Here is a 13,657-nt window from a genome sequence, read left to right as displayed (position 1 = left end):
AAGAGTGAGGGAAAATCATGGAATTTTTATGCAAGTCTTCTTAAAGTAAACTAGATATACAGGAATTATTATCATTCTTATGAATGGTATCACAGAAGTGCTGAATGAAAATGAATGAAAGTAATTGAGTAGTGTAAATTCTATAAGGGGCTACAAAGGGATATCAAGAACTGCTTTTGCCTGCTGCTGCCAACATAGGCCTGTCAGCTCCTAAATTATTTTAGCTGAAAGGACTGCACTAAACAGGTGAGATCCTTATCAAAATGAGACAGCTGTCAGCTATCTGAATTCCCGTCTTAGTCCCACGGCTGTGAATAAACTTTAATAATTTGCCATAAATTTATGACCTGCTTATTAAGACAGTTTATCTAGAGTTTATCTGATATTTTTGTTTAATGCATCAGTAGTCTTTTATCAAAAGTGCTTTAACTCTACTATTGTATTGTTGTCAACAATATAATAGCATGCAATCTGATATGAATTGCTTACAGACTACTTGCTCTTTGTGATTCACTGTTTCTGAACTTCTGCTTGAGAGCCATTTTATTATGGTTAGCTTTAATCTCCTCTTGATCTCAGTAATATACCACATGCTCTACAGTATCTATAATCTTAAATCTCAGGTTCCTTTGCAGTTTAATATTGGAATAATAACTTCAGATAACCAATAATGTTTAAGGCTTAGCCCTATATTGACTCTTTTACAGTCAACATTTATAGTTTTCAAAAATATTCTTGTATGAATAAAATATTCATTTCCAAAAATCAGATACAGAAATGGAATCTTGCAATAAAAAATGTCTTCCCCTTGAATACTGTGAAAACAAACAGTGGAGATATCTTGCTCAAAAATCCACAGCTATAATTTCATCATGCTTTGATCTCAAACATTTTTCTTTCTGATGCCTCTAATAGTTATGCTCACAAATCCGTCTCCAGGATATATACCAAAAAGAAAAATCCCAGTTTAATTCCCAGGGAAATTTCTACTCCACAGCTTTTGCTTCTGGTCGGCCCAGGGCAATGGTCACACCCATAATAACCTTTGCTAATGGCTTTCTTCTTCTCTTCACTTATGATGACAGGCTTAAAAATGAGATAAAGACTTTTTATGGATTTTATTTCCACCTTTCAGTTGCTACCAAACACAAAAGACAAATTCCATGTAGGAAACTTTCACATTTTGCATTGGGACTGGGGTTTATTTCAGTTGTTGGTGATGGCTAAAGTGTTAGATTGATTGCTCCTTTTGTTTAGCATGCAATGCTTTAAAAACCTCATAATTTTATTGCTTTAAATTCATGCTCTGTTTGCAGCCATTATACACTTCAAAATTCAAAAGTAGTGGGGATCAGATACGTGCTTTAATATAAGGACATTACTGCTTTTAAATCTATGTTACCATCACTCATTATAGAATCATGTTTCTGTAATCACACACAGTTGTTAATAGCCTGCTTTTATGCCTCAGAAATTGAATTTTTACTTGCATTTGACTTAAGCAAAATACCTCTTAGGTACCACTTCTCCACTTACCTCTTTGCATTGTTAGAACAAAAGAATAACAAATTACATAGTAGAATTGTAGCTCAAGGATGTAATTTTTCTATAGAATTCTGTATTAGGTCAGAAACAATGTTTGCAAAGTTAGAATTAGAATAATTTTAAAGGAAAATTTACATGCAATGAGGTCACTTGAACTTCTTATTCTTTGCATTCTGAAGAGCTTCTTAATAACTTTCTGATTGTTCAACCTATAATAACAATAATAAATTGCATCTAAATTAGATATTTGCTTCCTGATTAATAAATGCTGAACTTTTTGTGTGTATGTGACACCCTTATGGATCCATGAAAGGAAAAATAACATTTGGAATCTGAACTTGGTAATTAAAACAGTTGTAAAATAATCTCTGCTACAGCAAATTACCAAAATTGACCTAGGCATTTTAATGAAAGCAGAGTCTTAACAGGCAAATATAGAGTCCTGTAAAAATCCAGTCCCCAAAATATGTAGTTACTGGTAGGTAAAAAAAAAAAACACTGAGAAGAGAAGTATTAAATTCCTCCCTTTAAACCATGAAAGCACCTTTTTGATGCGGGAAGCTCAGTGGTAAATTCTCACCAAAGTAATAAGGCAATTTCTCCAACTGTATTGAGTCTGGCTTTAACTTTTTAGCAACAGGTGGGTAGCATGGGAAGCCATTTGGAGTATGAAAGGCATTCAATCCCTTGTTTTTGTTGCCTTAGCCGCTATAGATGTAGGAACCTGCATTAAGTTTGATCCCTTCCGATGCTGCCAGATTATTATAGCTCTTCTGTACTGAATATCCTCTGAGGTTCTCTCAAGTTCACCTATTGAAAATTCACCTCTGAAAGTCCTGAGAACTAGATGGGCAAATAGATTAATTGTATTCCAATACAAAACATGGTAACTTTAATTCTCTGCATCTGTAAACGTGCAAGAAACCTCTCTGTGGACTCCTGGAACTGGGGCTGTGAGTTAAGCCATCTGACTGAGGAGAACTTCACAAAAGGTAAAGGTGATACTCTTGCCTGAGCATTATCTCAGGCCCAGGGGGAGGTAAACAAGGCTGGTGACACACTGATAATGGACACAAAGAATCCACAAGGAAAGCCAACTCCTCAATTGCTTAATATCAGCCAGTGAGCATTAACACCTCATTTAATGTAGAAATAGTGAAAAGTTTTGAATGCCTTTGGGACCACCACCACTGAGAAGCCCAGGCTGAAGAAGGACCAATAGGACACTGCTGGATCTACGTTTGGTAATTATTTTCTGCTTAATCTGTCTCTCTCTTACTCTCTCCTCTCTCCTTTCTCTTCTATTTCATTCTATCTTTGTACATCACATTTTACTGCTAAATAAAATCTTTACTATTGACTTTGCCATTTGTACCTTAATTCGGGTAGATGTATCTCTCAATAAATGGATCTTAACATGGACAAAGAATGAAAAAGATCTCTGGATTTTAGAAGACTTCATACTGTTCAGAGATATACTTGGAGGAGTGCAGGAGAGCTGGTTGATATCCAAGGATCACCTCCTCAAAGCTTAGAATAGTCCATTCCAACAAATAGGAAATAAAAGCAGCAGGTGGACTGCATGGAAAAACAAGATTCTAACTGAACTTAGACAATGAAAGAAAATATACAAGAGGTACAAGCAGTGGCAGGTGATTCAGAAGTAAAATAAAGCTGCACTCTGATTGTGCAGAGACTGGGTTAGGAAATCCAAGGTCCACTTGGACTTGAATCTGAATAGGAATGTGAAAGGACACAAGGAAGTACTCTACAAATATATCAACAGTAACATGGAAGCTAGTGTAAATGGGAGCCCAATGATGAATAGGGTCATGGTCCTTGTAACAAAGGATATGGAAAAAGCTGGATATAAGTCCAGGAGGAAAGTCTGGAGCAAGGAAGATGGAGGAGGAGCAAAACAGGGAGAACATAAACAAACTGTAGACACATAAGCCCACAGGACCTGATAGGTTGCACTTAAATGTGAAGACCAAACAGCTGGTGAAAAGATAAGAGGTTTGTTTAGAGATGAAAAAGAATAATGAAAATATTAGTCTCTCTACGTTGTTCTTCTAGTATTTAGAAGTTGTCTTTTAAACAAGGGATGAGTATTTTAACTCCTGAAGTTCGAACAAAGACAAACTAAGGTCAACCCTTAAAAAGCTAGAACAAAAACCAGCTCCCAAGTCCTTTGGGCTTAATTCTTGAAAATGGAGTAAAGTAATCCATTTCAACGACCAGATCAACTTGACCAAGAGAGCCAGGAAAAAGATTTTCTCAATTCTGATCTCCACAGGAATGTGTAGTATTCTCACCTTGAAGACCCGAGCTCAATTATTGCAAGTCAACTAAGCTCTCACTTTTCAGTTATACTGACATCAGTTAGCCATCCAAATTAAAAAAATAATTTAAAAAAGACATCAGCTTCACTGATTGAAACTCAATAAATAATAGTATTTTTGTGCAAATGATTTTGAGGTAAATACCACTGTTCATAGCCACTTCACCTCTAAGAAAATCAACTTTAGTCTGCGTTTAACTTGTGTGTTTGGACAGACAAGTACTTTATTCTACATTTGTTTAAGATGGCAGAGTGATTTTTCATTTTAAAATCCAGGTAAGAATATGACTTTTTGCTGGTTCATTTCTTTTAAATAAATATTTATTTAAGAAAACTGACATGGTTGAGGGTTTAATAAATTTCAGACAGCTATGACAGTGTATCTATAAGCCTTTTAAATCTTAATTAAAGTGAAATAACTTTTTTCAGTAATTTTCCTGTTCTGCATTGTTACATATGCAGCTAGAGTTCCCTCATAACACTTTATATTCTTGAGTTATGTAGAATGGAATGTCGAGTCTAAAACCAATTCAAGTAATGCCTTTTGCATTTCTACGTGTATTCTAGTCAGCACAGCAAATGCAGAAAACAGAATTCATCAATATTGCTTCCTGTTAAAGGTCAATATAAAATGCAAGCATTATGTTGTCAAATATAATGTTGACTTTAACTTTTTGCATGGAAACTTTAGATATACTTTTCTCTATCTAAAATTTTCTCTATGTCTCTGTCTATATTTGTGATGGTGGGTTTACCCCACCAACCTGACTTTTATTTCCTATAACTTTGCTCAGGTGATAATCATTAGTGGCAGTCGTAACAGATATGTCTGGTCTGGCCATGATGGCTGCAACCAACTTACAGTGGATTCTGGGGAGACAGATGATAAATAACAGCCAAGTGCCAATCTGAGCAATGCACCTCCCCTAAACATGGTGATGGTGAGGATTCGACTTAAACCAAGCTTGGAAGAAACTAACTTCTGTAGTTGGTACGCAAATACGACTATGAAGCAATTATCTTACTCCATAGATAGTGGACAGCTTAGGGCTCATTGAGCTCTCCTGCACAGCAGTGGGCTGCAAGCCAGGATCTCCCCTTGCATAAGGACACCTCTGAAGGTTACTCCTCAAGGCTGACAGATTCCTCCCCGCCAGATTCTCATAAGTGTTTAATAACATACTAAATTTTGAATTGTTAGCTAAGTGATATAAAGAATTTGTTATGCACATGGAATCCTTTAGACATAAACCATTGACCAAGTTCTGGGACTAAGTGTGAATCCAGACACACCTAACCTCCCCTTTGAGAGGGAATATAGAACACAAGGGAGTTGATTCTGAATGGCCTTATTTAACAAATCTCCCTAACAGTTTTGTCTGACCCTGTCCACTATGCAGTAAATAACTGAGTGTACCTTGAAATGGAGTTTTGTTAAACCATTTTTGCATTTACTATGAAACTTTGTTAAATCACTGATTTATATCAGCAAAGGTATAGCTACTTCTGTCTTACAAGTGAAGTGTATCCCTCCATCTGTGAAAATTTGTCACATAATTTAAGTGTCTTTACAAATAATATGGAGAACCCTGTGAATAGGTAAATATTAACAAACTGTCACTGCTCCTTATGGGAATTTGAAACTATCTGAAATTCAGACTTCTAGCCACCTCTGGCTTCTGCAGTGGTTGTTTCCATATCTAGGAATAAGTCTTTCACTTCAGTCCAGTCTCCTGAATGCCTTGGCAAATACAGAATACAATAGGAAAGTCCCCACTTTTTATAGGCTTGCACAACATATAGCTTAACATAATTGAGCTCTGCTTTCATCTGTTTACAGTTGAAGGTTAAGTGGAAAACAGCAATGGATCTTTTCTTGCTCCAGAAATCACAATAGACTGAAACAGCTTTGGAGTCTTCAAAAATATATATCTAGATCTTCCATTATAAGAAGTAGCAAAGGCTTAAGTCCTGTCACTTTCACATGGGTAAGGACACAAGAGAAATTTTGGGTTTTTTCCATACGAAACTTATCCTTCCCACCAGCCATCGTCTCAGGAAACTCAGAGACACAATGAGTCTCATTGTCTCAAATTTCTTTTTAAACTCACAATTCATCTCCACTGAACAGAGGGGAGAGGAAAAAAAGGAATGTGTCCACAGAGTAATTAACAGAATTATTTTAAGTCATCTTTGGAAACCTTTAACAGATTCTTCCTTCATAGAATGTGTTTGTATGTTCTGACCTGGCAGTTTCTATGAACGAAATAAAAGATTAAAAGAGGGCATACTGTGAAATAGATTACGCAAACCGTGCTGTGCAGCTATCGCTGTTTCCTATTAGACAGCAAAAACACTTATTTGATTACAGTTTTCTACAGGCAACATTCCTGTTTACAAGCAAAATATCTGAAAAGGAAAGCAGCTTATGAAATGGTTTATCAGTACTAACCAGCAACTGGAGCCATAGGCTGAGAGAGACTTGGCCTCTTATTTAGCCATTTCCAATGCCTCTCTAACCAGAAAATCAATTAGATGACTTTAAACAAACACAGGCATATCAGCATAGCAGAGCAAAATTTAGCCCAGAGATGTTATTTTTCAACATCTATGATGATCATCTGAGAGTTTGGCTGAGGGAGAGAAGTAAAAAACACAGTGAGACAACTAGATGGTGGGCAGAGAAAAAGAAAAAAAATATTCTTTTTTTTTTAAAAAGAAAGCAGGAAAAAATCTTTTTTAGCATGAGAACTGAGTGGATAAATATGAGCTAGAAATTTTTTTCTAATTTTTTTCATATACCAGTGACTTTAGAAAAGAGACTATGAGAAAAATAATTTGAACTGTGTCTGAGTTTGTCTGTGTCTCAGACCATTAAAATGGAGTGTCTTCACTGTGAACTGAGGTGTGAACTGAGATAATTATACTAGTTCTTCTGACTGGGAAGGCCAACTGTAGTGGAGAAAAAAAAAAACAATTTTGAGATGATGTAGAAGATATCAGGTGGCACAACTCTTTTCCACCTAAAAAGATACTACATTATATTATGGGAATTGAAATATGTGTGGAAAAACAGTAAGGAAGAGAATGAGGAACATTGCATCTTCCCTGTCTTGCACTGCAATTGTAGTTCTCATCCTGACCTATAAGCATAAAAGGGCATTTGAAAGCCTGCTCTGTATCTCCTCCACTCTGTATTTGTCTCCATCCAATAAAGCTGGTCACAGTAGCTAATCCATTACATTAGTCTGCCCTGACAACTTTACTTTCTCTGCTCCAGTTACACTCTGTTCAGCTACTAAAATGTACATGAGACAGAGGACAACAGTGCACACCTGCCCAAAATATCTTGGACCTACTGCTTCAGAACAGAGCAAGGAAAGGGTACAAAGGAGACCATGGAGCGAAGGAATTTAATGGCAATGCTGTGATTAGTGTTGTGATCACAGACTGTTGTTCCATTATTTTGTTATCACTTTTAGTTAGCTAAAAGTGATACTCAATGAATGCTGAAATAAATGGTCCCACACATACTTGTGTCTATTTGCTCTCAGTTTTGTGCCAGCACAAGCACTTGTATGTCCATTAAAGAAACTGGGTGGAACACCTAATGGGGAATAAAAATTAAAGTTTTTTCAGTACTTTTTCATTACTTCCTTGGTGGTATTTTTTCATCAGATTTAATTTCCTTACTGTGTTCAAAAGTAAATTGTGCATTATATATAAAAAGATATATATAAGGCTTCCATAAAATCTTAGGGCACTTGAACTCCTCAAAAAGACCTCAATCCCTCTTGTTGCATGGAGACATGAAGAACCATATCTTTTGTTCCTGTCACTACTGGGTGAAAGCATAGGTTGTGCCTAGACACTCATCAGGAGCTATCAACTCATATACTTTGACCTTTCCTCAGCACCAGCTAGATAATGTTTCCAGGCAATAGAGAAGCTGAGTACTCAGCTCATATTTAGATCTGCCTCAGAAACATTGGAGCTTGCAAGTCTTATTAACCAGGTAAACCTTTCACTTTTTTTTTTTTTTTAATCTAGGGGTTTTTTACTTTCTTAGGACTTGGCAGTGGCCTCCTGTTTGAAGGATGTAAGTACAAGATCTGAAAAGAGTGAAGACTCAAAAAATCTGTTCAAAGCCCTTTCCATTATTTATTCTTACAAATCTCAGAGTGCAAGCTTTTATATTTGAAAAATGTAAATTGACATATTTTAATATCAAGTATTTACTTGATTAAATAGTGAATTGAATAAGCTGGAACCTTTTTATCTACAAATCATCCAGTTAGTCAGAAAAAAATACCAGTTGATTTTTGCCATAGTCTAAATCTCAACAAGAATATGTTCTTTGAAGCAAGTAGTTGTCAAGTAAATGCACTGGATTATACAGAGGTCTGTAGACAGATGAAATGAGGGAAAGACAGAACACTTCCTTCTCCACACTGTACTCAGAAAGGCTTGGTAGCTCTTTGAAAACTTTCTTACACTGAGCAATCTGTATTTATTCCTTATGTTGCTGCCCAGAACAAAGAAGGTTTTTATGTGCCTATTGCTGATTTCACCCTTCTATATCACATTTGGGGCTGGGGAAGGTGGATGACAGAAACCCTGGAGTGATAACTGCTAATCAGCCCAAGATGTGGAGAGTGTCAAAACGATTGCCTCAGGCTACATGATTAACAAGACCATTAGCAGCTTGTGCTGATGATCCAGTTTATAATGTAATAGAGAAGACAGTTACCCAACAGGAAGGGAGATCAGCACACCATGTGTGGATCTCAGACATAAGATCAAAGGCTGAGGCCAAGGTGAAACTCTTTTGCACAGGGGCCAGGCCACCACTCAGGACAAGGGCACATCCAGTGGTCAGCGTAAGCATCCTGTATCCCTTGGTCTGTGCTGCCAGTCTAACCTGGACCAGAGGAGCAGGGACTATAGCTGGTGTAAGTGTGATGTGTGCGACAAATACTAGACAAGAAATTGCTCTCCTACTGAATAAATGCTCTGCTTAATAAGTAACTTCTCAATCCACAGAATGATGTGGTTCTCCACATGACATGGAGAGGTGTGATTTTCTGGTTTTGGCCCCCCACCTAAATCCCCGAAGAAATTACTATTTTCATAAGAATCAAGGAGGAGATGTTTAACTAAACAGTTTTCCCAACGTATGCACACAAAGATAAATTCTTAGCTTGTCTGTCTCCATGGGAGAAAATATATATGTATGTAAGTACCACCTACCTACAAAACATGAATGAAATTACCTTTGAAAATATTATGTACTTTTTACTCAGTAATGAGATTTTTCTTTTGCAGAGTCTTTGCAGATGCTGCATTGCAGAGTACACCAAGTACATGTTGACTCTTTTCATATTTATCGGGCAGCAATGCCCTAAGTACATATTAAGTACGTACATTTCTTAGGGATAAATGTGCTAATTGCGTATTAACTGCTTCTAAATTTACTCCTGTCAATATATAGACTGTCTCTCCTCTACTGTGAGCCCCACAAGCTCTGTGTGCAAATCCTCTCTCTCAGGATGTGCCTGCGGAGGGAGGGTGGAGGAGACCAGTTGATTGGCTAAAAACAAGCAGGTGGGAAGCAGAAGGGAGACAGGGTGAGTTCTGGGATGGCCACTGCTCCACCCCCTGCCCCTGGAGCCTTTATCAGTCTCTGTGCCACAGAGAAATGGTGGCGGCTGAATGCATTGCCTGCCCCAAAATGGGGGCTGGACCCATGGCCTGCCCCAGACTATAACTGCTTATGTATTCGTTGGTGAGAAATGCACTATGTGTTAACTAATTATGTGTTTTGTGGGAATAAATTGACTACATGTTAACTACTTCTATATTTGAAGGGGATAAATGAACTTACGACATGTTAACTACTTACATGTCTGTGGGGCTGCTATATCTTAACTATATATTTTGGGGGGAACAGTGTGCTAACTACATATTAACTACTTACTCTTTTGGGGGGATCTATGCACTAACTACATGCATCTACTAATATAATTCTTCAGGAACTACATATTAACTACCAACATATTTGTTGGGGAACTGCCTATTAAGTACTTCTATACTTGTTAGGGGCAAACATGCTAACTACATCTGACTACTTCTAAATCAAGTACTGGTAATATATGGACTGTTTATCAGCCCATAGGACTAAGTTAAATCAGGGCCTAGGTGAAGGTTATCAGGGGGCTTCTTCTCCAGGCAGCAACACATGTGTTCCAAGGTTCCAGCAGATGCTGCAGGAAATCCCTCCTGGTCCACCCTGACAGGTTTTCCTCTCAAAACCATATTCTTCTTTCTCTTCCTCGTTTGAATTGCCCTTGCCACCTTCTTCTTCACTTCCTTCATGTGTCCCCAGATTTCCTTTATCTCTTTGTACCTCTTCCTGATCACCAACATAGTCTAGATGGAGTCCCTCCTTCTCCTCAAAGCCTCTTCAAGGGCTCTCCTGGCCAATGCTGTCTGGTTCATGACTGCTCTTCTGCAGCTAAACCAGAGCACCAAGAGCTGCAACAAGAGCCCAGCAGTGCCATTACCACAGGGCAGCCCAGAGCAGGGCTCCCCAGGTGCAGAGAGTGTACTCCAGAGGTCCCTGCTCCAGCTCCTGCAGCAGCCAAGTCATCTACCAGTCAAGATAGTCCACACACAGCTCCACACGCTCCCAGCTGGCCTTATCCAAGCCATCGCTGACCATCTGTGGGGACTGGATGAGGCTTTGCAGAAGCAAGGCAAAGACCATTGTCCGAGTCATGGCCTGCAGAAGAGAAAGAGAGAGCAGAGAGTCCCCACTCCCTGCCTCTGCCCAGGCTGGACTGGGGCAGCATTACCTGTGGGGGCCATTGAGAGCTGCCCCCATTGTGACATATACCCTCAGATGTTGCAGGCGCCAGAGACATCACAGCCAGGACAGCCCCATCCTTCGTGCCCACTCAGGCTCACCCACTCCCAGTGGGGCTCGCTTCACAAGGCAGGCAGAAGCCCCTGAACCCTTGTCAAATATAACAGTGGGGACATGAGCCTTGGGTGCTTTGCTGCTTGAGATCCTCTGCTCTGGCTGGGATCAGTTCCCTCAGTGCTGACCTCTGGGCTTGTGTGGGGGGTGCTCCTGGAGCCTTTGGGACATCCCTGGTTGCTTGGTGGTGAATATCCTGATGGTGGGATGGGTCCTCTCCATGACAGGATCTCTGTTCCTGCTTGGCACTGTGAGGGGACATTGGTTGCAAAGGATTGCAAAGGGTTGCAGAAAGGAGCAGACACAGGAAGTGATTTTTTTTTGTGTGTGTGTTGTTTTGTTTTTTTTTTAATTTATGATGTTAGGAAAAGTCTTGCATTATTGTTTTATTTTAATGATGTAGTACTGACAATTTTAACCTGAAACAGCCAAAGTTGAGGATTAGAATTAGTCTCGGCATAAAGCTACCTGCCAGGGAATTTGTTTCTACACATGGAATGCCTTTGATAATATCCCAGGTCTTGTTGGAAGTTTCTCCCTGCTGAAATGAAAAAAATTAATATCACTTTAAAGTACTACAGGGATTGACTAATCAAAATTCTGTTTGCTGCAGGATTCTTTATGATCAACATGGGGCAGGAAATATTGTTGACCAAATTTTACAGACATAAGTAAATGATCTGAGTTTTCCCTTCATTTGCTATGAGGCATTTTTACTTAGTCAATAAAGACAGCATGTACTTATATGTCATAAGTCACAACAAGAAGAGAATTAACTCTTTGGAATTTTGAGATTGTGTTTATCTCATTTGGGTTTTTTTGTAGATCTGCCTATTCTGCATGTTCTTTACCTTATCAATTATGTTAATATCTGTAGAGTTACATTATAAGAGAACATGCTCTCAACTGAGACTCTGGTTGTGATAACTTGCCACTGTCTTCTGTGTTTTGGAATAGATGGAACTGATGATTCAAAACCTCATGTAACCCAGTCATTTGTCAACTACAGACGTGCATTACTTGCACTATTACTTGATCAGATATCAGTTTTACAATATACTGCTCTTCCTTTAGTTACCAACAGTTTGGATTCAGATTCATTCCCCCTCACTCCACAAGAAATAACAAACTATACGTTATTTAAGATTAAATGAATTGTTTCATTGCAGGCAGCAAAACTGACCATGAAAATCTGAAAGAGTTGAATGCAAGAAAATTTTTGCAATTACATGGTTAACACTGGCAAAAAAAAAAAAAAAATTAAATATTAGTTTCTGGCTATTTGGGTATGATATTTTGGGGGTTTGGTAGCACTGTCATAAAAAATAAGGATAGTAAATAACAACTATTGAATTTTTATGTAGCTTTACTCTGCGTACACCCCAAAAAATGTTCAACTCCACTCTATAGACCAGAAATTCTGCCACTGCCAGTTTATGAACTGCCTCTTCTTGAATAAAAACAAAGACTCATAACCATAGTTGGCTTAGCTAGAAACTGAAAAGGGTAGATTTCAGTATTTCCAGCTGTTGAAGTTTACTTGAATACTGAACAGAATAAACCCTACGATAAGGGATGCATTCTAGGATTTACAGTGTGTGTTGTCACTGAAAAATATATCTGCTTCATGAAATCCTATTGTTCCTCTGTTGGGATACCTGCTTGTCTTTGGCCTGTATGTGCAAATCATTATCTCATTATAATTTTGTATCTGAAGGGCAGACATTTTCTCTGATACAATATACTGAAAAAACTTTAAAGTCTTAGGCAGGGAGTTTTGACTGTAACGTGGTGATTTTTTTTTATATCGGTCCTTTCTCTCTACAGGAATTTATAGATACCAATTCATTTGCTACTAGAAAAAACACTAAAACCCTGCAGTTTCTTTCTCTGACCCTTATATAATTCTGGAAAAATATGATGCTAGTCAATAGGTATCAACAGGAGGTAGATGGAAAAAAGGTCAAGATTATCTTGCATGTTTATTATGCATTCAGATAAACATAATGTAAAATATTTCTAAGATCACAGTAACAAATTACAGCACCTTAGAGAATTAATGTTTACATAATGATGGATAAACCAGTGCAATCAATTTAGGAAAGGAACACCAAGAAAAGGAATAAACACTTCTGAAGAAGTGTCCTAAAGAATAAAGTGCAGGTTTCACCTAATCTTTCACTGTCCAGAAGTTAAGCATAGAAGTAGTCTAAGGCACTTGACTAAATTCCTTCCTGTATAGAAAGGAAGGATATAAACTTCTCTTGAGGACAATTTATCTTACTTTCCTTGAACATTGGTCTTAGGATGAATTACCCTCAGGAGTCACCTCTTTCCTTTTCTTCCCTTTGAAGAAAATGTTGGCAGGAATGACAAGCTTGGATTAGGCATCTAATTTTGAGGACTAAATTAGGTGAATTGTATCTCACCTTTATTCTGAGCATAATTCTTATTCCACGGGATACAGACATTAACTTGGTCTCCTAGGAGCATAGCTTTCAAAGACCTTTATGCAGGTGCAGACAGGCTTCTAGTGCATTTGGAAAGTGTTTGTACATTTACATATGCACTATAACAGCCTCACTATAACAACCTTGCATTTATTTGGGCCCATACGCACAAGGGCTTTTAAACTCTTAGCTCATGTGTATACACTCTGCAAGTATTCTTAAGACAAAACAAACTACTTTAAATACTTGATTTTCTTGAGTTGCAGATTCCTATTTAATCAAATTATAGTGCATAATATATAATTGTGTAACTTGAAACATATGGTACAATACCTTTTATGT

The sequence above is a fragment of the Empidonax traillii genome, unplaced genomic scaffold, assembly GCF_003031625.1.
Source record: "Empidonax traillii isolate 1590-97213 ecotype Southwest subspecies unplaced genomic scaffold, ASM303162v1 scaffold216:size1596308, whole genome shotgun sequence".
Classification (NCBI taxonomy): domain Eukaryota; kingdom Metazoa; phylum Chordata; class Aves; order Passeriformes; family Tyrannidae; genus Empidonax; species Empidonax traillii.
The sequence above is the reverse complement of the archived record's forward strand: the minus strand, read 5'-3'. Positions refer to the sequence as shown.